This window comes from Trematomus bernacchii, unplaced genomic scaffold (genome assembly GCF_902827165.1).
Source record: "Trematomus bernacchii unplaced genomic scaffold, fTreBer1.1, whole genome shotgun sequence".
Taxonomy (NCBI): Eukaryota; Metazoa; Chordata; class Actinopteri; order Perciformes; family Nototheniidae; genus Trematomus; species Trematomus bernacchii.
In genome coordinates, this window is record NW_022987447.1 from 1,651,813 (window position 1) to 1,673,274 (window position 21,462).

The 21,462-nt window shown below is 46.8% G+C and overlaps 4 non-coding genes and 1 pseudogene across 4 annotated transcripts; 4 read left to right on the top strand and 1 right to left on the bottom strand.

Moving 5' to 3' along the window:
• Nucleotides 1-11,292: 11,292 nt before the first annotated feature.
• LOC117492673 lies at nucleotides 11,293-11,473 on the top strand (annotated as a pseudogene).
• Nucleotides 11,474-11,736: 263 nt separating this feature from the next.
• trnag-gcc lies at nucleotides 11,737-11,807 on the bottom strand. Its single transcript has one exon. It is a non-coding gene; the product is annotated as a tRNA-Gly (tRNA).
• Nucleotides 11,808-12,254: 447 nt separating this feature from the next.
• On the top strand, nucleotides 12,255-12,371 carry LOC117492730. Its single transcript, XR_004556888.1, has one exon. It is a non-coding gene; the product is annotated as a U5 spliceosomal RNA (small nuclear RNA).
• Nucleotides 12,372-12,487: 116 nt separating this feature from the next.
• On the top strand, nucleotides 12,488-12,628 carry LOC117492724. Its single transcript, XR_004556887.1, has one exon. It is a non-coding gene; the product is annotated as a U4 spliceosomal RNA (small nuclear RNA).
• Nucleotides 12,629-12,808: 180 nt separating this feature from the next.
• On the top strand, nucleotides 12,809-12,949 carry LOC117492718. Its single transcript, XR_004556886.1, has one exon. It is a non-coding gene; the product is annotated as a U4 spliceosomal RNA (small nuclear RNA).
• Nucleotides 12,950-21,462: the final 8,513 nt, after the last annotated feature.

A 21,462-nucleotide genomic window follows, 5' to 3' on the forward strand; every position in this document is an offset into this window, starting at 1 on the left:
GGCCTTAAACAACTCCCATCTATGATAGTACTGGGGAACAACAGGGGCTACATTCACTACCAGGGACAGCCCAAACTCTGCCGCAAGTGTGGAGAGCATGGGCACCTGGCGGAGGCATGCCAGCAGATGGTGTGTCGCAAATGCAAACAAATTGGGCATATTTTTGAGGAGTGCACAAATGGCAGAAAGTGCAATCTTTGTGGAGAATCCAACCACCTCTTCAGAGATTGCCCTCAGTCTTTTGCCAACAAGCTTAAGGCTACAAGAGTGAGTAGACAAAATGGCAGCCAAAAGGAAACAGGTGAGGGGCTAATTGAAGAGGCGGGGACAGAAAATGCAAACCTCCCCCCAAATCCTGTGAATGGAGAAAGGGGAGCAGATGAGGAGGGGCAAGGGGAGGGACCTGTAAATACTCCGCAAATAGAAAGTGGAGAAGTTACAACGCAGGAAGAGGGCGGAGCTATACCTGAAACTGAAAAGGAAAAGGAACCTGACACTCACCCGCAGAGGGATAGCAATGATCCCCCCCTCCCCAATGTGCAGCAGTCCATGAGGCCTTTAGCAGAATGTTTGTCAGGGTTGTCGTCTGATTCTCCCACAGGGGAAGGGGAGGGACTGGTAAGTGCCCAGCCAATGGAGGGTGGAGGGGATGCAATGCAGGAAGGAGGCGGAGCTGTGCCTGAAAGTGAAGGGGAGACTGACACTCAGCCGCAGAGCGACAGCAACGACGCCCCCGCCCCCAACGCACAGCAGTCCAAGAGGCATGTATCAGAATTGTCCCTTGATTCGCCCATGGTCTCAGAGAAGAGGGGAAGAACTGACTACTCCCCAGACAGTTCATCTCTGGAGGAATCCAGAGTATTCCTCCCCACCTCCCCAAATCAGGTATCGTTTTTAAACGTAGTTCTGCAATCGACCCCAAAGAACTCAACTTTCGACGCAAGATTGCGTCAGAGGCCTACCCCAAGAGTCCGAAAGGAAAAAGAAGGGCAACCCCGTCAGCTTTCACCCATAAGAGTAAAAGAAGAGCTAGACTCACATGAAATTGGCTAACAATCTTTTGTTTTAACAGCATAAACCCTTTTAGTTGCTCAAAATGTTGTACCTGTTAATCTTAACTTTACTCATGACACTCACAGTCTCAACCATAAATGTGAGAAGTGTGAAGTCGAGAGTTAGAGCCCAGACTGTTTTATCCTTTCTCAACTCTTATAAGTCAGATGTTTTTCTAATACAGGAATGCAGCCTGCCGTTTTTAACCCACTATAGGCAATGGGAGGAGCTATGGCCACAAACATCGTTATGGAGTGGATCCAATCAAAACAAAAATGATGGAGTAGCCATTTTAATCAAAAACCCCCAGATCTTGGTGAAGGGCAGCACTGTGGTGAAAGATGGTCGGGCACTTCTAGTACACTTGACTTTCATGGGAAAGGACTTTAACGTCTTAAATATCTATGGCTTTAACGACAAGAATGATAGGTATGACCTTTTAGAAGAGCTGCAACCCCACATGCTAGGTAGGGCACCCTTAGTTGTAGGTGGAGATTTTAACTGTATTTTGAACAAAAGTGATAGGAGAAGAACAGGAAATGATTTTACACTTGATAAAACATCGGTCTTACTACAGAAAATGTGCAAAGACTTTAAGCTAACGGACTGCTTTAAAGCCATGCATCCTAGGGAAGAGGGTTTCACCTGGCTCAGTAGTGATGGCACCAGAGCCTCTCGTATAGATTATATCTTAACACGAGACAGCCCACCGACTGATGCTAGATTGACACCCGTCTTCTTTTCTGATTACACAATGCTCTCCTGCACCCTCTCACTCCCTCATGGTGTGACAGCAGGAAGAGGTTTGTGGAAGCTCAACTGCTCCCTTCTGGAAGATGGGGACTTAGTTAGACAGTATAGGGAGCAGTACCAAGAGTGGCAGACCCTTCAAGACTCATACGATACACATGCACAGTGGTGGGAAATGGTGAAAAGAAGGACTCAGACCTTCTTTAGACAGGCAGGTAAAATAAATAAACATAGGGACAATAGACGCATGATGGGACTGCAGAAACGACTCCAGCGATACTTTAAATTAAACCAACAAGGGATGGACTTTAATGAAGAAATAAAACAAATTAAAACAGAAATGTCAGTTTTAGCAGAAATTAAAAGTAAAGGTGTCATTTTAAGAAGTAAAGAGAGGGAAATAGAAGAAGGAGAAAAGTGCACCCGATTCTTCTTTAAAAAAATTATAAATAAGGGGGCCGGCATTTTTAGGCTGAAAACTGAAAATGGGTCCACAGCTGAAACGACATTGGAAATAATAGAAACTGTTGAGACATTTTACAGTGAACTCTATAGAAAAAAAACTGTGAATCAGGAAATAATGACAGAAGTTTTACCTTTTATCGAAAAAACAGTGGAGGAAAAGTTTATCTTAACCCAAGATTTTAAAATTGAAGAATTGAACGAATGCTTGAAAACTTTCAAGACAGGGAAATCGCCAGGGGAAGATGGGATTCCCTTGGAATTCTACCTGACCTTTTGGGATTTGCTAGCACCTGACCTTCTTGATGTATTTACGGACTTTGAAAGTCTAGGCCGACTTCCTGACAGTTTCACAACAGGGATAGTGACACTCTTATACAAAAACAAGGACAAGACGGACCTAAAAAATTGGAGACCTATAACACTTTTAAACCTTGACTGCAAACTCTTTAGCAAACTCTTAGCAGCACGTATGTCTTTATTCTTAGAAGAGCTGATCCACCCGGATCAAGCCTGTGCCGTGCCGGGGAGGAAGATCACAGACAGCCTCCTATTGATCCGAGACACCATCTGCTTTGCGAGAGATAGAAACTTTCAGCTTGTAGTCCTAAATTTAGACTTTGAGAAAGCCTTTGACCGGCTCTCACACCAGTACCTTTTCCAGGTATTAAAACAAATGGGGTTCCCGAAGAGGTTTATAGACTGGGTGGCACTGCTGTATCGGGGCACTACCAGCAAGTTTATTGTAAATGGGCATCTGACAAAAGCAGTCAATATAAACTGTGGTGTCCGTCAAGGTTGTCCACTATCAGCCCTCCTCTACATTATCTGTATAGAACCACTTGCACAGATCTTGAGAAGGGACCAACAAATCACTGGGGTACATATTCCAGGGAGCGGGGGCCTTCAAACTAAATGTATCTTATATATGGATGACATCAACCTTTTATGTACTGATCTTTTATCTGTCAACAGGACGCTGGACTTAACTGACTGGTTTGGACAGGCCTCTGGGTCAAAATTGAACATAAGCAAGACGCAAGCCCAATTTTATGGACCGTGGACAGAGACTGAGAAGACAGGACTTCCCCTGACTGTGACCCAGACCGAACAAAAGATACTCGGGATTCAATTTGACAATGAAGGGGGAGGGAAAACTAATTGGACGAGTTTGGTAGGGAAAGTCAGACAGAGACTAGGATACTGGGGACTAATGGCGCAGTTCCACTGCAGCGCGGAGCTCGCTTTAAGCGTGCCGTGTCGTGCCGTCCCCTTTTTTGGTTGTGCTTCCACTAGGCCTAGTCCCGGCGCGGCACGGCGCGGGGCCACTTTTTCACCTCTTTTCTGGCCCTAGAAAATTGTGGTTCTATCGAGGCCACACTAGCGGGCCAACAACTGGGCGGACTGCTGATTGGTCAGAGAGAATCGTCACAATTCTCGCGCGAGTTGATCATCCCTAGCGTCGCATATAATGTGACGCTTGCAGCATTTTTGAAAACAGAGAAGCTAGAAATGGCAAAAAAAAGCACACCGTGGTCCGTTGACGAGGTCACGACGTTCCTCCATCTGATAGCAGATGATAAAATACAGCGGGAGCTCGATGGCACAACTCGGAACCTAAAAGTTTTCCAGGAGGTCTCTGCACTGTTGTCCGTACGCGGATACTCAAGGACTTTCCAGCAGTGTAGGGACAAATTGAAAAAGCTGAAGAGTGAATATCGAGCCGTCAAGGACCACAACGGCCGGAGTGGTTCGGATAGGAGAAGCTGGAAGTGGTTCGACCTGATGGACGATATTTATGGCCATAGACCGTCCAGCGTTGGGAGGGAGGGAGGCCTGGACTCTGCAACCGCGTTGCTGGAGTCTCTGCATGGTAAGTCTTTGCTAACGCTCTGTTATTTGCTTGAAAACGTTGTGTCCCTATCTATTATAAAGCTCACTTCTAACAAACAAGTCTATTTTATCCTTACATTTAAGTTCTACAACCCATGCTTGTATGGATCCCCGAAGAGCTACATAGCTAGGGCAGATAGCATTAGCTAGAGCTATTGTTTGCTACCACCACATGTGCCATTGTCTCGAGTGAGGAGGAACAGTCCCGAATAATGGGTGATCCGTCCTCGTCGTCGTCGAATCCAGAAGGGACCCCAAATCGACCCCAGACACCAGGCCCAACCGAACACCCGACAACTCAACCACCAACGCCGAGTGCCATTGCGACACCGCAGCGTGTTCTAGGTAAGAAATAGGCATGGCAAAACGACTGCAATTGTGACTTTTTTTTAAACTTTAGATCATCCATCGTCAGTAAGTAAAATAAGCTATACCAGTGTGTGGAAGTGCTCTGTTACAAGTAACTAGCTAGTAAGCAGCTAGTACAATTTTGTGTGACATCCTATTATATACATATATTTATATTCATTATCAAGATAGATAGATAGATAGATCGTACTTTATTGATCCCAAATTGGGAAATTGTTTTTGTTACAGCAGCATAAAAGGCATTTTACAATAAAACAAAATATACAAGAATAGAAATAAAATAAAATAAAATATAAAATAAAATATAAAATATACATGTCAAAATACAAAATAGAAAATATACATACAGATATTATATATATATATATATATATATATACAAATATACAAATATATATATATTCAAAATATATGGAATTATGGAGTATTAAATATGAAACAGATTATGTGTGAGTAAAATGTACAAGGTGGTTTTATTTCTAGAGAAACTATGGAGCAGAGAGTTCTCTTCCAGCCAGAGGTGATTTGTTGTACAGTGTTATTGCAGTGGGCAGGAATGTTTTCCAGTATCTGTCCTTGAGACAGGGGAGCTGCAGCAGTCTGTTGGAGAAGGAGCTCCGTTGACTGTCCAGCTGCAGGTGGAGAGGATGGGTGGGGTTATCCATGATGGACAACAGCCTGTTCAGTGTCCTCCTCTCCACCACAGCTTCAAAGGGTTCCAGCTTGATGCCGATGACTGACCCAGCTTTCCTGATCAGTTTATTGATCCTGCAGGTGTCACCGGCTCTGATGCTGCCCCCCCAGCAGACCGCAGCAAAGAAGAGTGCACTAGCCACAACAGACTGATAGAAGATCTCCAGCATCTTACTGCATACGTTGAAGGATCTCAGCTTCCTCAGAAAATAGAGTCTGCTCATCCCCTTCTTGTACACAGCGTCAGTGTTGATCCTCCAGTTCAGCCCATTGTCTAAGTGCACTCCCAGGTACTTGTAGACCTCCACAACTGCCACATCCTCTCCCAGAATGCACAGGGGCAGAGGAGGAGATGTCCTCTTCCTCCTGAAATCAATGACCATCTCTCTGGTCTTGGCCACATTCAAAAGCAGATGATTTCTTCCAGTCCACTCAACAAAATCACCCACCAGCGCTCTGTACTCCTCCTCCCGTCCATCCCTTATACACCCTACCACTGCAGAGTCATCCGAAAACTTCTGCAGGTGGCATGACTCTGAGTTGTATAGAAAGTCAGAGGTGTATAAGGTGAACAGGAAAGGAGACAGCACAGTCCCCTGTGGGGCTCCAATACTACCAACCACCACATCAGACAGCACACTGCCCAGCCGGACGTACTGTGGTCTGTCCGTGAGGTAGTTGGTAATCCAGGAGATGGTGGACGAGTTTACCCTCATAGCCTGCAGCTTGTCACTCAGTAGCCGAGGCTGGATCGTGTTGAATGCACTGGAGAAATCAAAAAAGGTGATTCTCACAGTGCAACCCGATCCATTCAGGTATGAGTGAGCACGCTGCAGCAGGTAAATAATGGCATCGTCCACCCCCAGGTGAGGCTGGTAGGCAAATTGCAGAGGGTCAAGGAATGATCTCACCTGCGGTCTGAGATGGGCCAAGACCAGTCTCTCAAGCACCTTCATCACATGAGATGTGAGTGCTACAGGGCGATAGTCATTGAGCCCAGAAGGAGTTGTCTTTTTAGGGACCGGAACAACGCATGATGTCTTCCACAGCACCGGGATGGTCTCCAAGTGCAGGCTGAGGTTGAAGAGATATTGGAGAACAGGAGCCAGCTGGCGGGCACAGGTCCTCAGGACCCTGGGGCTGATACCATCAGGGCCAGCAGCCTTGCCTTGGTGGAGTTTTTCCATCAGACTCTGGACCTGTCCTGTGCTCACAGTGAAGCGGGGGGGGGGGCTTGATGGAAGGGGGGATAGAGGGGGGGGGGTCTGAGGCAAGATGAGCAGAGGGGGGGGGGGGGGGTCAGCGGCAATGTGAGCAGAGGGGGGATGCAGAAGCCAGGCTGGGTGGTGGAGGAGAGGTGTGAAGTGTAGGTGGTGAGCAGAGGGGGGATGTTGACGCCAGGCTGAGAGGAGGAGGTGAGGTGAGAAGAGGAAGTGGAGGAGACAGCAGCGGGCGGAGAGCTAAACCTATTGAAGAAGGTGTTCAGCTCGTTGGCCCTCTCCAGGGTGCCCACAGTCAGTCTGTCTCTCCCTTTGAAGCCAGTGATAGCCTTCATCCCAGCCCAGACATCCCTGCTATTGTTCAGCTGGAGCTTAGTCTCCAGCTTCTTCCTGTATCAACAGGCTGGACATAATGTAATTCACTTTCACAATCATTGTGTGACCTGTACCTGTCCTGTGTTTTTCATTGTTATTGCTAATTCTTATTGCTATAATTATCTTATCATCATACAGGCAAGAGGAAACGAGGAGGAGACGAGCACCTGGCACAGGAGGAACGGCACCATGTAAGGCACCTGGCCCAGGTGGATCGGCACTGGCAGCTGACCATGGAGGCTACTGCCCGGGCAAGGCAGGAGGAAATGGCCTTCAGAAGGGAGGAGAACGCTCAAACGCAGGCATTTAACATAGCCTTCCTGCGCACTCTTGGCCAGGTTGTGGACAGCCGACGTGGCCCGTCTCTTCATGAAGATGACCAACCTCTGTAATTGCCACAGTAGTGTCTTGTACATGTTTTACCTTCTTTTTTTGTTTTTTTTAATGCCATGCCTTTTTATGCTGCAGCAACATTTTTAAATTTTGTACAATATCTTGCCTTTTTATGCTGCAACACATTTTTTTATTTTGTACAATGCCATGGCTTTTTTATAATTCAATAAAGTACTTCTCATCTTATCTCTTGTTGATGAATGCATCGTCTGATTTCCTGCCATAATCTGATTAACCAACTGATTTTCGGGACCATGTAAACAAAGTCACTGGGTTGCCACTCACACACAATTTTGTCATCCAATCATAAACAGAAATGAAATGTACACGTTTCATTAAAGGCCTTTAAATCAGCAGAACAAAATCACTGAGAATTGTGTCTTAGTCCAACGTTTAAAAAGAAATGCACATATGCACATCATTTTGAGGCTGAAGTTATAGGCCTATATTTGTTCTAAATAATAATAAAAATAGGCTACTAATAACATTTGGGGATCTAACATTGTACATGAATTTATAAAGCAATAAGAAACACCAGTTAGGAAAAAGGGCATAAGATAAAAAGGGAATTCGAAGAATAGATTTAAAGCAAGAAATAGTTTGCTAGCTTCAGGTCCTCCTCTAAAACATTCTTTGGTAACTGACACATTAAAGTCGAAGACTACCTTTTATAAATAAACTGGAAGGGGGTATTTCGGAAAAAAAACGGAAAGAGGATGATAAGAGATCATTTGTATTTGTTTAGTTTACTTGGATATTTGCTTAATTTAGAGATTTTCTTTTCAGGATCTGATATTTGCTCAAATGTTCTTATTATGGGGCAGTACTTACTGGTACTTGACATTCTAATATTTACTAAATAGTCAATTCTGATAACATTTTTTGGTTTAAATCATTTGACAAACACATGTATGTGAAAGAGAAAAAAAGATTTATTTATGTTCAACACAATGTAGTAATAATAAACACAAAACAAAATGTCACTACCCTTAAATGGCCCACAATCTTTCAATTGCTATTCAGGTAGCGCATCAAACCCTCTCTTATGTCAGTGCCCCCCTCCTCTGCACCTTGTGCCACTGCCACTGCTACCCCAGGCTCTGCTGCTGCTGCTGGTGCATCCCATTCATCATCGTAGGCCTCTCCATGACTCTCGCAGAGGTTATGCAGAGCACAGCATGTCAGCACCATAGATTTCACAAGGTTCACATCACAGTCATTCCTTTTCATGAGGCAACGCCACCTTCCCTTCAGTCTACCAAATGCGTTTTCGACCACTACCCGTGCTCTGCAAATGCCCTTGTTGTAGATCACATGTTCTGCTGTCAGCTGTCTATTGTCAGGGAACGTTTTCATGAGCCAGTTTTGTAAGGGATAGGCATTGTCTCCCAGGATGTAGTAGCCAGCATTAACCCCACCAATGTTCCTGGTGCAAGCTGGAAAGTAGTTGCCACGACTGGCCAACTCCCACAATGAGGACAGCCTCAAAACCCGAGCATCATGCATGCTCCCAGGCATTCCTGCAAACACATTCCAGAAATGTCCCCTACCATCAACAACTCCTTGAAGGATGATGGAGTGCCAGCCTTTACGGTTAAAATAGTCACAGTGGTATTCCTGTGGTGCCAAGATGGGTATGTGTGATCCATCAATAGCACCTACACACTGTGGGAGCCCCCACCTCGTCTCAGTGTAGTCGGCCATTTCTGCAAACTTCGCCCGGTCTGGTGAACGAATTAGTTCCGGCACTAACAAAGTCTCTGCAGCAGCACAGAAGTCGTGCACACACCGGCACACAGTTGTGTTGCTCACCCCGAAAAGATGTCCAATGCTTCGGTACTCTGAGCCGGTCGCAAGCTTCCACAGTGCGATGGCCACCCTCTTCTTTAGAGGTATACACTTGCGGAATGATGTGTCCTGTCTCTCCATCGCTGGCCGCAGTTTGTTGCACAGGTAGGTGTATGTGTCCTCAGACATCCTAAAGTTTTCCACCCACTGAGTGTGTGAAAGACGGAACAATCACACCCCACCACTCGGTAGCTCGGTCGAGCATCCAAACACATGGTCTGCGGCGGCGACCTAACATCTGAAATACACAAACAAAAGCATACATATTTTAATACGTAAAAGTGGTAGCTACAATTAATTAAATACTTGAAACACTTTGGTCGTATAGTGAGCGTGAAACACATTGCTAGTTAGCGAACGTTAGCTTACCGAGTAGCGTTGAGTCGTGCTGGAGTAGTCTCTGCCGCTTTCTACGATTGCCATAAGTCTCCCATGAGCTTCTTCTCTATTACGTCTTGCTATAAGCCGCCTTTTTCGAAACAAAGTCTTCCTTCTTGCTGTGATAAAACACCACAGACACAGAAACAACTTAACGATGGTATCCACATCCTCCATTGTTGCGTGTTTCGTCAGTTGTGTCGCATTGAAGATGACGTCACGGCAGTTGTATGCAGCATCGCTCCGCCTACACTGCGTTACTATAGTAACTACCCCAGTTCCTAAACTGTAATGGAAGCGCAGCATGAAGTGAGTCGGCCCTGTTAAGGCCCAACGTGGCCAAGCCGTACCGAGCCGTACCGAGCGTGGCCGAGGCCGACCGTGTAGTGGAAATGCGCCATTAGAGGACTGACCATGGAAGGCAAGGTTTTAATCATCAAAGCAGTGATCTTACCTCTGCTTCTACTGGTCGGTTCTGTTTTTATCCCACCCAGGAGAGTGCTTCTAGAGCTAGAACGAGCAATATTTTATTTTCTGTGGGGGTCCAAGTGGGAAAGGATAACAAGAAAGGAGATGAAAAAGTCAAAACAGAAAGGGGGGAAAGGAGTTCCAGACCTCCACTTGTTTCTAGGAAGCAGATATGCAGCACTCCACATCTACGCTGCCACTGCCCCCTCCAAAAACCCAAAGACGGCGGCAATGACAAGATTCTGGATGGGGACCTTTTTAAGAAGGATAAAGATCTTACCAATTGACCTCAAAGTACCAGTGTCCTTTAACCTGCCACCACCTTATGCTTTTATACAAACATTTTTAAAGAAACTTCAGCTTGAGCAGGAGGGTTTGCACATTTTAACTAATCATCGCTCCCTTCTCTCTGTTGTGCAGGAGCGAGAACCAGTGAGTCCAGTGCACGGGCTCGCTTTCGGTGAGCCCTCAACAGTTTGGTGCAACGTGAACCATCCCACTCTGACAAACAGACTCCGAGATATGTCATGGATGGTGGCTCATGAGATCCTCCCAGTCAGGTCCGTAATGCACTCCCGGGGCATGGCGGCAAACCCAACTTGCCCCCGACCAGGCTGTGGCGCACCTGAGACGGTGAGGCATCTGCTCTGGGAGTGCAGCGCTGCCGTAGACCAGTGGGCAACGGCCGACTCCTTACAATTCCCGTGCTTGCCGGCAAGGGAGGTCCTCACAGCACAGCTGGTAATGTATGGGGTGAGCCAAAAACAAGACTGTGCTAGGGTCTTTTCTAAGCAATGGCTCACCCTAGCTGCCATCAAAGACGCCATATGGACCTCCAGAAACTTGCTGGTAAGAAGGCACATGCAGATCCCCCCCGTGGCTGTGATCCGGATGGCTGCAGCAACAATAAAATCAGCGACATGCGGCACGCCCAGGACACAGCCACAAAGAAGAATCGCCTCTGTGCTCATTCGGACGAAGGAGTCGGAGCCACACGGGAAAGGTCAAAGCAGTGCAGGCCCGACTCTCCAGGAAAGACAGGGGGGAAGGAGCAACAGGGTGGGGGTCTCCTCTGAGCACCTTGACAAGACCCCGAGAGACACAACCTGTTAAAGGGGAGTGGGATGAGTTCCCCTTGACAGGGACTCACTGCGCTCCTGCACAGCACTTTACTCAATGCACCCCCTTTTTAAAGACCTTTAAAAGGAAAATCGTTTACATATGACAGGTATACAATGTTTTTAATGAAAGGCAATGCTTTTATGAAAATGGGTCTGATGTCTTAATAAAATCTTACAGTGTACATTTATTTATTATATGATTGCTCAAAATACACCTGTGTGACAAAAATGTAATGTAAATATAAAAAGTGCATGAATTAAGTGTCAATAAAAATTTTCCCAAAAGAAAAAAAAAAATCTGTTCTTATCAGTTTAATATCTGATACGTCCCTTAGACGGGGACTATATATTAAATGGATTTTTAGCACTGGGAGCCGAAAGAGGGGCTTGCCCCGTTCACTCCACGCATCGACCCGGTATTGCAGCGCCTCCGGGAACGGGGCACCCATCTCCTGCCTTGTGTAAAAACAAACACAGACGCATCTCGAAACAAAAACAGATGCTCTAAGTCATTTAAGAAGGGATACAGTCCACTGGTCATCCCTTACAGTGATTTGATGTCGAGCATCTTACTGAGTTCTCAAATCAATAGGAGTCGGCACGGAGAACATCCCTCTTTACTTGTACACTCCAAAGACCTGTGTGTTTGCTGTAGCAGAGTCCAAGTGGTTTAGGCATTGTACTTTATTTTCAGACAACAAAGAACTGTCTATTGCATTGGCCGGGAATCGGACCCGGGTCTCCCACGTGGCAGGTGAGAATTCTACCACTGAACCACCAATGCTGAATTATAAAGCCAAGCCACCATACGGCAGTTGAGGCGAAAAGTTCAGCCAACAAAGACTGTTTTTCAAGCAACCACGCTTCTATATTTCATTATAAGCTCTATATCCGTAAAGACATTCTAGTGTTCCTCCCTTAAATGGATGTGATGTTTAGCATCAAACTAGTGTTTTCTAATGCCACGGAGTCAGCACGTATAACATGCCACACAACTAAAGCGTATTACTAAAGAGATAGGTTCCAATCGGGGGCACAAACTGCAGCACAGCAGCAGGGGTCTTTTTTGGACTCAATGCCAAAGAAGCCACAGGTGAGAGCCACGAACCATGCTAGCGCAGCTGGGGGAAAGGGTGTGGCCTGGGATGTGGAAAAGCCAAGTGAGGGTCACCGCGAGGGTTTGGACTGGGACAACTATGGTGGTGTCTGTTCTCGAGGACGGCCTCCACAATTACTCTGGTTTCTCTTCAAAGCGTATAAGTCTTTCGCCTTTTACTAAAGACTTCCGTGGAGAGGAACACCTACGAGTTCAACCTATTTTTGGTAGGCTCGGCCGTTTGGCTGAGCATTCTGAGTTTGTGAAAGACAAGAAAAGGGTTAGGGTTAACCCAGTTACGCAGCGCCTCTGTTACGCCAGGTCAAAAGAGCCGCACCAAGACCGGCGGTCTGGTTTTTTCCTTCAATATTCTTGCGCAGCGGGAATTTCATAGTCCATGAAGTTCTACTGAGACGTGATTATTGCTGGTTGAAAGCTTAACCCAATACCCCGCTGGGATGACTTGAAATATAGTCAGCCTTGTCAATTTTTGTTAGTCTCCCAGGAGACTTGACAATTTGTTCCAATAGCTAAATACAAACTTGTGTGATTTGTTGTGAAACCAAGCTTTATTCTCCAGTTTATATGATATTGTGCAACTTCAAAGTTAATGTAAAAGTTTGAGAAATGCACCATGTGTGTTGTTATTGTTGGAGAAAGTTGAGTTTAATCTGGTATTTTACTTCAATATTCTTGCGCAGCGGCAATTTCATAGTCCATGAAGTTCTACTGAGACGTGATTATTGCTGGTTGAAAACTTAAACCAATACCCCGCCGGGATGACTTGAAATATAGTCAGCCTTGGCAATTTTTGTTAGTCTCCCAGGAGACTTGACACTTTGTTGTAATGGCAAATCAGAATAAAATAGACTAGCATTTTTGTTAGTTCTATTTCGTATAAGGCCTCTAAGGCTATCGCTATTGGGTAATCCCACTGCACGTGTGCAGCACTGACAGACTTAATCCACGCCCACCTATGACGTGGGCCCCACCTACGGCCTCACTTCCGTATAAATAGGAAGTAGGCCCGACCATCTGCTCCCATTTTTCTTCAGCGCTCCGTTGCAGAAGCACTGGCCCTCTGGCCCACAGACAGCGGAGAGAGGACGCTCTCGCTGCTGCGGCCGAGGATGATTAGCTAGTCCAGGAGTCTTACTCCGTGGACCAAGCCCTTGATTTATGGGATCCGAGTGGCGGGCAGCAGTCAGGCGACTCCTTCCCCTCCATTCACGGATCACCATGGGGTTCCCCCGGCCCCATCCTCCCTCTCCTCCGGATGGGGGAGACAGGGCGGGGGGCGGTGTCAGCCCGACAGCCGAGCCTATGGGTTCGGCTGCCGGGCTGACACCGGGTCACCGGGTCCCTCTATCCGCCATCTCGGCTCTGCCGTATAGGCGGTATTCTCCAGGAACTCCAGGAGATCATCGGAAAGGCAGCCGCCTAATGAGATCTCCCCGTTCCCCCAGTTCAGGAGAGCTCTCCTCCGGATGACATAAAAAAGCTGTATAAGCGGCTGCCTCATAGCCTGTCGGTTATTAGGCAGCAGGGCTCGCGGCACAAACCGGCTGTCTTTAAAACCTGTCGGTTGATTAGACAGCACAGGCTTGTTTCCTATGTCACAGATATGCCTCCACACACCTCCGCTCATTCCTCAAGCGGGTTTGAGCGTGAACGCGCCTCAATGTCCGGTTTACGAGCCTTCTCTTAAACGGCGACATGATGAGAGCCGCTGTGCAATACAGCGTGTGGAGGTGCATAAACCAGCTGTGGTTAACCTGTCGGTTAACAGACAGCGGGGCTCGCCGTTTGAGCCGGCTGTAACCTGTCAGTTAGCAGGCAGCAGGGCTCGCGGCACAAGCCAGCTGTATTTAACCAGGCGGTTATTAGACAGCAGGGCTTGACGTTTAAACCTGATGCTCCTAACCTGTCGGTTAGCAGTCAGCACGGTTTTTTCCTCTGTCCCAGATGTGCTTACTACACACGGTCGTAATGAGCCCAGGGCTGTTATTACGCACTGTGTGAATAGCACTGCACACACCTCCACTCATTCCTCAGCAGGGTTGAGCGGGAACGCGCCTCAATGTCCAGTTTACGAGCCTTAAAACTCCTAAACAGAGACAGGGTGAGAGCCGGTATGAGATGCAGCATGTGGAGGCCCCCTCGCAGCTTTTTCGGTCCGGGGCCCTCTTGGGTTGCTTCACGGGCAACGGCGGCGAGGGCTCTGACGTGGCTCGTCACCACAGCACATTCCAGAGCATGTCGCGCGCTCTCAGAGTATTACTCAGAGTGGCGACGCGTGTGTTCGGTGGACAGATGGATAATATTATGCAGCAAGGCCCACCGGGTAAGCCGGCTGCCCCTAACCTGTCGGTTATAGGCAGCATGGCTCGCTGCATAAATCGGCTGTCTTTAAAACCTATTGGTTTTTAGGCAGCTCGGTTTTTCTCCTCTGTCCCAGACCTACCTCCTACACACGGTCGTAATGAGCCCACGAGTGCCATTATTACAGTGTGGACAGCATTGCACACACCTCCGCTCATCCCTTAGGGGTGTTGAGCGTGAACGCACCTCAAGGTCCGGTTTACGAGCTTTCTCCTAAACGCGACATAAATGAGAGCCTGTGTGAAATGCAGCGTCTGGAGGACTCTGGCGTGGCTCGTCACCATGACAACCACAGCACATCCAGAGCAGGTTCGCACGCTGAGTGGACGGCGCGTGTGTTCGATGGACAGAGGGATGTAATATGCAGCAAGGCTCCCCGGTTAAGCCGGCTGCCAATAGCCTATTGGTTACTTGGCAGCATGGCTCGCTGCTTAAGCCGGCTGGTTTTTTAACTTATCAGTTAATAAAACAGCAGGGCTTACTATTCAATTCGTCTACCTTAAACCTTCTGGTTATTAGGCAGCACGGATTTTTCCTCTGTCTCAGACGTACCTCCTACCCACGGTCGTAATGAGCCCACGCCCCCCAGGTGTCATGCTCACTATAGGGGCGTTCACACCAAGTACTTTTCCCACAATAGTTCATGAGAACTTAAGTTCATGAGAGCTCTTTTAGTTCTGATGAACTAAAGCAGATCGCGTTCACACCAAAATGAGTTCCTGGGGGTGGATTAGGCAAATGAGCCGCTGACGTCACTTCTTCTTCTTCTGCTTTGGGTTTACTGGCAGGCCGCAAACAACTTCACGGCGAGTACAGTAGATGGCGGTATGCACCTTAAATTTGCAATTCGCCAAAAAACCGAGAGAAGAAGAAGAAAAAAGACTTCCGCTTCCGCTGTATGCTTCTGTTTACCTTCCGACCTCAGACACGGTATGGAGTTGACGTTTTGGTGGTCGTGTTATACAGCTTCGTAACTGAGTTATTTAAGCCAATAACTCAGCCACAAATACAAATACAGATCGACCATTCAAATGCAATAGAAATGCTGAGTCGGAGGCGAAGGCGGTTAAGAAGCCTTAACAAAAGGATTGGACGACGAACAAAGAACAGCAATGGTACGTTCATTAAATCACATTAATACTATCTAATGTAGGATTTATGGAGTTATGTAGGGCTAATTTGTGTCTTTGTATGTGTTCCAGATATGCGAATACTACGGAACGCGTCGTGTCCCGCGCTCTCTCTGGGTGAACAATAGAACATCGGCCTGGTGGGAGAAGGTGGTGCCAACGTACACCAATGTGCAGTGGATCAAAGATTTCCAAATGTCCAAGGGCTCTTTTCAACTCCTCTGTATTCGCCTGGAAGCAACGTTGGGGAGACGCAATCTAAAAAAATCGCCGCGGGGCAAGACACGCGCACAGCCCTTATGTGGCATCTGAACAGCATGGAAATTGTAAATTGACAATAAAGCTGATCTTTTGTACAGTGCATTTGGTTCTCTCTTTTATTTACCACAGTCAACAGACACAATTACAATAGTGCAGACACACCTTAGTGCAAAGATTAAATGTCAGTATCAAAACAGTACTCATACTGTATATTTGTATATTAATATGAGTATATTATTATGTTAAATGTGTGTTAAAGACAATGGGATGAGGTTGAAAGCTCTTTAAAAAGCTTTTGTATACCATCTTTACTGTGATAAATACATACATGTTAAGCATACACACCTGAAGAACTACGTTACACACACACAGGTTAGTCTGTGTACCGCTGCACTGCTGCTGGTTTAAACAAAGACAGTCTTGATGCTAGTGCCGTGCATGTAGGTTCTCTTTTATTTATCAGCAGCAGATCAATAAGTGTCAGTAGTATCAAAACAATATAATAACAGTGGCAATATATATATATTTATAAAACGGACAAGTCAAATCAAGCAATCTGATTGGTTCTTAGCCGTGGTATACTGAGCGTATACCACGGGTAGAATTGTAAGTTACTTTTCACAACAACTCAGTATCCCTCCGCGTCTGAGATAAACAGTATACAGTTGGGCTGAAAAGCAAACTGCCTGCAGTTTGCTTTTCAAACTGGAACAAGAAAGCAGCGGAGAAGTAACGGAGCAGAAACCCTCCTTTTTACGCAACGGTCCAGACATAGACATCAAACGGCAAAAACATATTCAGTGTGCAGCTCCTTTGGCATTAGGGCAGGGATATTTAGATACTTTCCAAGGTTTGACATAATGAATTGTGCTACTTTTAAAGCAAGCAACAATGTTTTCAAATCTGTAATCAAAAAGGTCCGCAAAAACATTTAAGATTAACTTCGACCTCCGGGGGGGGGGGGGGGGGGTCTTACTATGGAGGAGTGGATTGAGGAGTGCCTATCTCCAGAACAAAAAGCACCTAAACGACGACATGCAGAGCTACGTGAAGAGCAGGTAGACCAACTGGAAAAGTATCACCATTCAAAAGCTTTCTGATGCGGGTCTTGAAACAAAGCAGAGAAATTATGACCGTTAGTGGCCACAGGTGCGAAAGCTCTCTCCAGAGCTACTGGAAGCCGAATCTCGGGGACCGGAGAAAGTGGAGCAATATTCTCGCCACGCCAAGCAACAGCCTAGAACAACCTCAGCCTATACAAGTAACCACGTAAGCCATGCTACTGATGCTGGACAGTTTTTCAGTGGGTGCACAATAAACGGCAACATACACATTAATGTAAATAAATAGCCAAATAATGGATCAACGCTCTCTGTCTAATATGTTCGCTAGCTGTTGTTAGTGTTGTTGCATAGCAACCACCTCGCACTATGTTTCGTGCAGAAGGCAACAGAGGGACTATTTTATTTTGAACATCATTATTTACGAATAAAAACTATTTAAATTAGAGTGTGTATTTTTCTTTCATATTGCCACACTTGGTAACCGTTTTATAAAAGCAATAGCTCACTTCAGGCCGTGATATATGCTCATTATATCACAGCTAAGGGGGTTGTCGACCCTCCGCTTCGCGTCGGGCCGAACCACGCCCCTTAGCTGTGATATAATGAGCATATACCACGGCCTGTCGTGAGCTATTGCTTAAATATATAATAACAATAGGTAGGCTCAGCAGCAGACACACCTTAGTGCAAAGTTAGGTGTCAGTATTAATAACAGTGGCATATATATATATAATCACAATAATACAAAATTAACTGTCCCAGGTGTAGGCAATTTGGGGTGAAGTGTCTTGCCCAGGGACACAACGACATCCTGACTGCAGTGGGGTTTGAACCTGTGCTCCCCTGATCCGCACACCAACGCACCAGACCACTGCACCACACGCCTCCCAACAAGTCATTGTACAGTTTATCAATGACGACAAGTTTTTCTTAATTTTTGTATTGAAGGCCTGTTGGATTTAATCAGCTCGCTTAGCACTGCCAGAAGCCCAGCCTGAAAGGTATTTTGTTGCTTCACCTCGATTCCTGGGCCTTGTGTGAATGCAGCAGCCGTTCGTCGTGCATCTCCTTGGCACGCAGGTCCTCATTCTCCTTGCTGACCATGGCACGGCGGTCCATCGCCATGATGGTGTCAAGGAAGTTGTCATCGCGTGCCCACTTTCCTAAGGTGAAATATGCAAGATACAAGATCAGTTTAATCGCAACAACGAGCCAACATTGGACATGGTGCAGGCAGGGACAGTGTACAAAATGCAGGTGTAAAGTATAAGATAGGATCAAATAATATCAAATAAAAAATAAATATCAAAGTGCCCTTATTTATTGTTTTGTGCTTAATGTATGCTTGAACTTTGTTTTATAGGGATTAGTGGACATCAGTTAGATGTGTAACCTTCTTTCAAGGCCAGAGTAGTTACAGTGTAAGTGGATTGACATCTAACATAACATGGGTGAGTACAATTATAACAATCAATAAAAGAAAGGAAAATTAAATAGAATTTCAATTACATTTCTACTTAAATCTGCAAAAAATATTAGAACATCAGTCTTTGTGGCATGCAGGTAATCAACTGTTTAAGCTTTTACCATTAACATGTAGAATGAATGTTGCAAATGACTTGAAATTATAGCAACTACAATGTATTGTTAGAGGTAGCATTATGTCCAGCTAGCATGCTAATTGCTAACGTTATATTATCGTTTTATCCCGGAGGGGAAAACTAGTTTCTAATCCTGAGAGAAACACCTCGCCTGAAACACACGATTAGTGCCATGAGTTAGTGAAGCAAATTACAGAACATTGCACACTTATTCACAAGTAAAAACGTGTTCATAGCGGTTACGGCTGAGAATAGCTAGCTAGCTAGATGTTGTTAGCCAGCTTGGACCTATGATAACAAGTTCTAGCATGGCTAGCTCAATCTACTGAGCAAATAGAAGTACATCTAAATCCAGTATTGTGCAGATTAAAACAGTGCAGTGCCTGTATTTTATTTTACCTTCGTAGTCGTCCCGACATGACTTTGCCAGGTCTGCTAACTTTGCTGAGCCACGGAAACTGCATTCAGTAGAAGCTTCTGAATGCGGCGCTTCGCGTCCTCCGAGTAAATCGCCAGAAGCGCCGACACATCCTCATCACTCCACCGCTCCGATGATTTATTTAGTGTTGCTATAATAACTGCTTTCACAAAAGTAATCTCTTCGGGTGCGCTGGCCGAAGCGAGCAAATACAATGGCCGCTTACAAAAAAAAATTCAGAGTCAAACGGGCGTGGTTTGCATTCCGCACAGCCAATCAGACGTACGAACTATTTTCTCCCACAACAGACCCTGCTCTGTAGCAGGGACTGAAAAGCGGGTCGGACGAACTAATTTCAACTACTTTAGTTCCTGGGGCTTTTTGGTGTGAATGCAAATATATCGTAGTTCTGATGAACTATTGTGGGAAAAGTACTCCAAAGTACTCGGGTGTGAACGCGCCTTATGTACCTGTCTCCCTCTGGCCCTCAAACAGCAGAGAGCGGACGCTCTCGCTGCTGCTGCCGTCGAGGATGATTGGGCAGTCCAGGAGGTTTACTCCGTGGACGAAGCCCTTGATTTCCTGGGTCCGAGTGGAGGGCACAAGTCGGATGACTACGCCCCCTCCATTCATGGATCAAAGGGGCCATTATTACACCTCATGGGGACAGCACTGCACACACCTCCGCTCATCCCTTAGTGGTGTTGAGCGTGAACGCGCGGTTTTGAGACTTCTCCTAAAACGGCGACATAATGAGAGCCTGTGTGAAATGCAGCACATCCAGAGAATGTACACCCGGCGCTATCAGAGTATTACTCAGGGTGGCGGCGTGTGTGTCTGATGGACAGATGGATGAGCAGGCGGATGGGCAGAGGGTAGTCTCTGCAGTTCGCCTCTCCCCCCCGCAGTTCTATGGGATACAGGGAACCCTGTCATCCCAGGAACAGTGTCTCGCGCTCCGTGCAGAGCGGCAGGAACTCTGTTAAAGGAAGCCTTTTTCCAGGGTTCCTCAAGGGGAAGAAAATCAGGGGTTTTTACTCCCGCTATTTTCTGGTCCCGAAGGAGACGGGGCGGGGGGAATGAGACCCATCCTCGATCTGTCAGTGTTCAACAAGGGAATGGCCTTTTCCCATGCTGACGATCAAACAGGTGCTGGAGTGTGTTCACCAGGGAGACTGGTTCACAGCCATAATCCTGAAGGATGCTTACCTCCACGTAACCATCATCCCGAAACACAGCAAATTCCTGCGTTTCTCATTCCTGGCTCCACACACTTTTTCAAAGTGGGTGGAGACGGCTGGAGCAGCACAGAATGGGGATGAGAGTGTTATTTTACCTGGACGACCGGCTGTGGCTGGCTCGCTCCAGGGAGGAAGCGGCTTTACACAGACGATACAGCGTGCATCTGTCAAGCCTGGGTTTCATTATCAACTGGAAGAAGAGCTGTCCTCTTCCCTCCCAGGTTATCATTTAACTGGGAGTGGAATTGAACTCAGCCCGCATGAGAGCGCGACTCTCACAGCGGAGAGGGGAGAAAGTGACAGCTCTCCTCCGGCACGTCACACCCTGCGGGGCGGTGACAGCCCTCTCCGTGATGCAGCTTTTAGACATGATGTCAGCTGGTCACGTGGTGATCGCCCTGGGTCTCCTTCACTTGAGGAGACTCCAGAGGTGGTTTAATCGCCTGCGCATCGACCCTGTGCGTCAGAGGAGACGCATGGTGTACATTCCTCCTTCCGTGGGTTTGGTTTTAACCTGCTGGAAAAATCTCCACGTCTTGTCAGTGGGGGTGCCCCTGGGCAGAGTGACGTCACACACCGCAGTGTTCACAGACGCATCTCTCGCAGGCTGAGGAACGTGCATGTCGCAGGCAGGGGGGGGACAGTGGCCGGTTCACATGTCTCTCCATATAAACGTGCTGGAATTACTCTCCGTATGGAGAGTAATCCAGCATTTTTTCGCCCCGTTGCGGTACAATCAACATGTGTTGATTCGAACAGACAACAAAGCAGCGGCGGCCTCCATAAATCGCCAGGGAGGTGTACGATCAGCGCAGCTGCTTCACACACCAGAGCATCCTACACAGCCAAATGGACAGCGTTCCGTTTGATATGTAGGGAAAAGCCTGGACCCCGTTACGGTCACCCTGCCTCACGTGTTGTCGTTCCTCCAGCTGTTGCTGGACAGGAACTGGCCTATAGCACGGTCAAAACATATGCTGCTGCCATTTCATCTTGCCACGTAGGTTTTGGTGTCAGCACGGTGTTTAGTCACCCTCTGATAAAACGTTTTCTACGGGGAGTACAGAGACTCAGACCTGTGTCACGCACTTTGGCGCCTCAATGGGATTTGGCTTTAGTGTTACGCGCACTGAGAAAAGCTCCATTTGAACCTTTAGATCAGGTCCCCCAAAAAGTTCTTGTCAGCCAAAGTAGCTCTGCTCTTGGCTCTGACATCAGCTAAAAGGGGTGAGTGATTTGTCTGCTC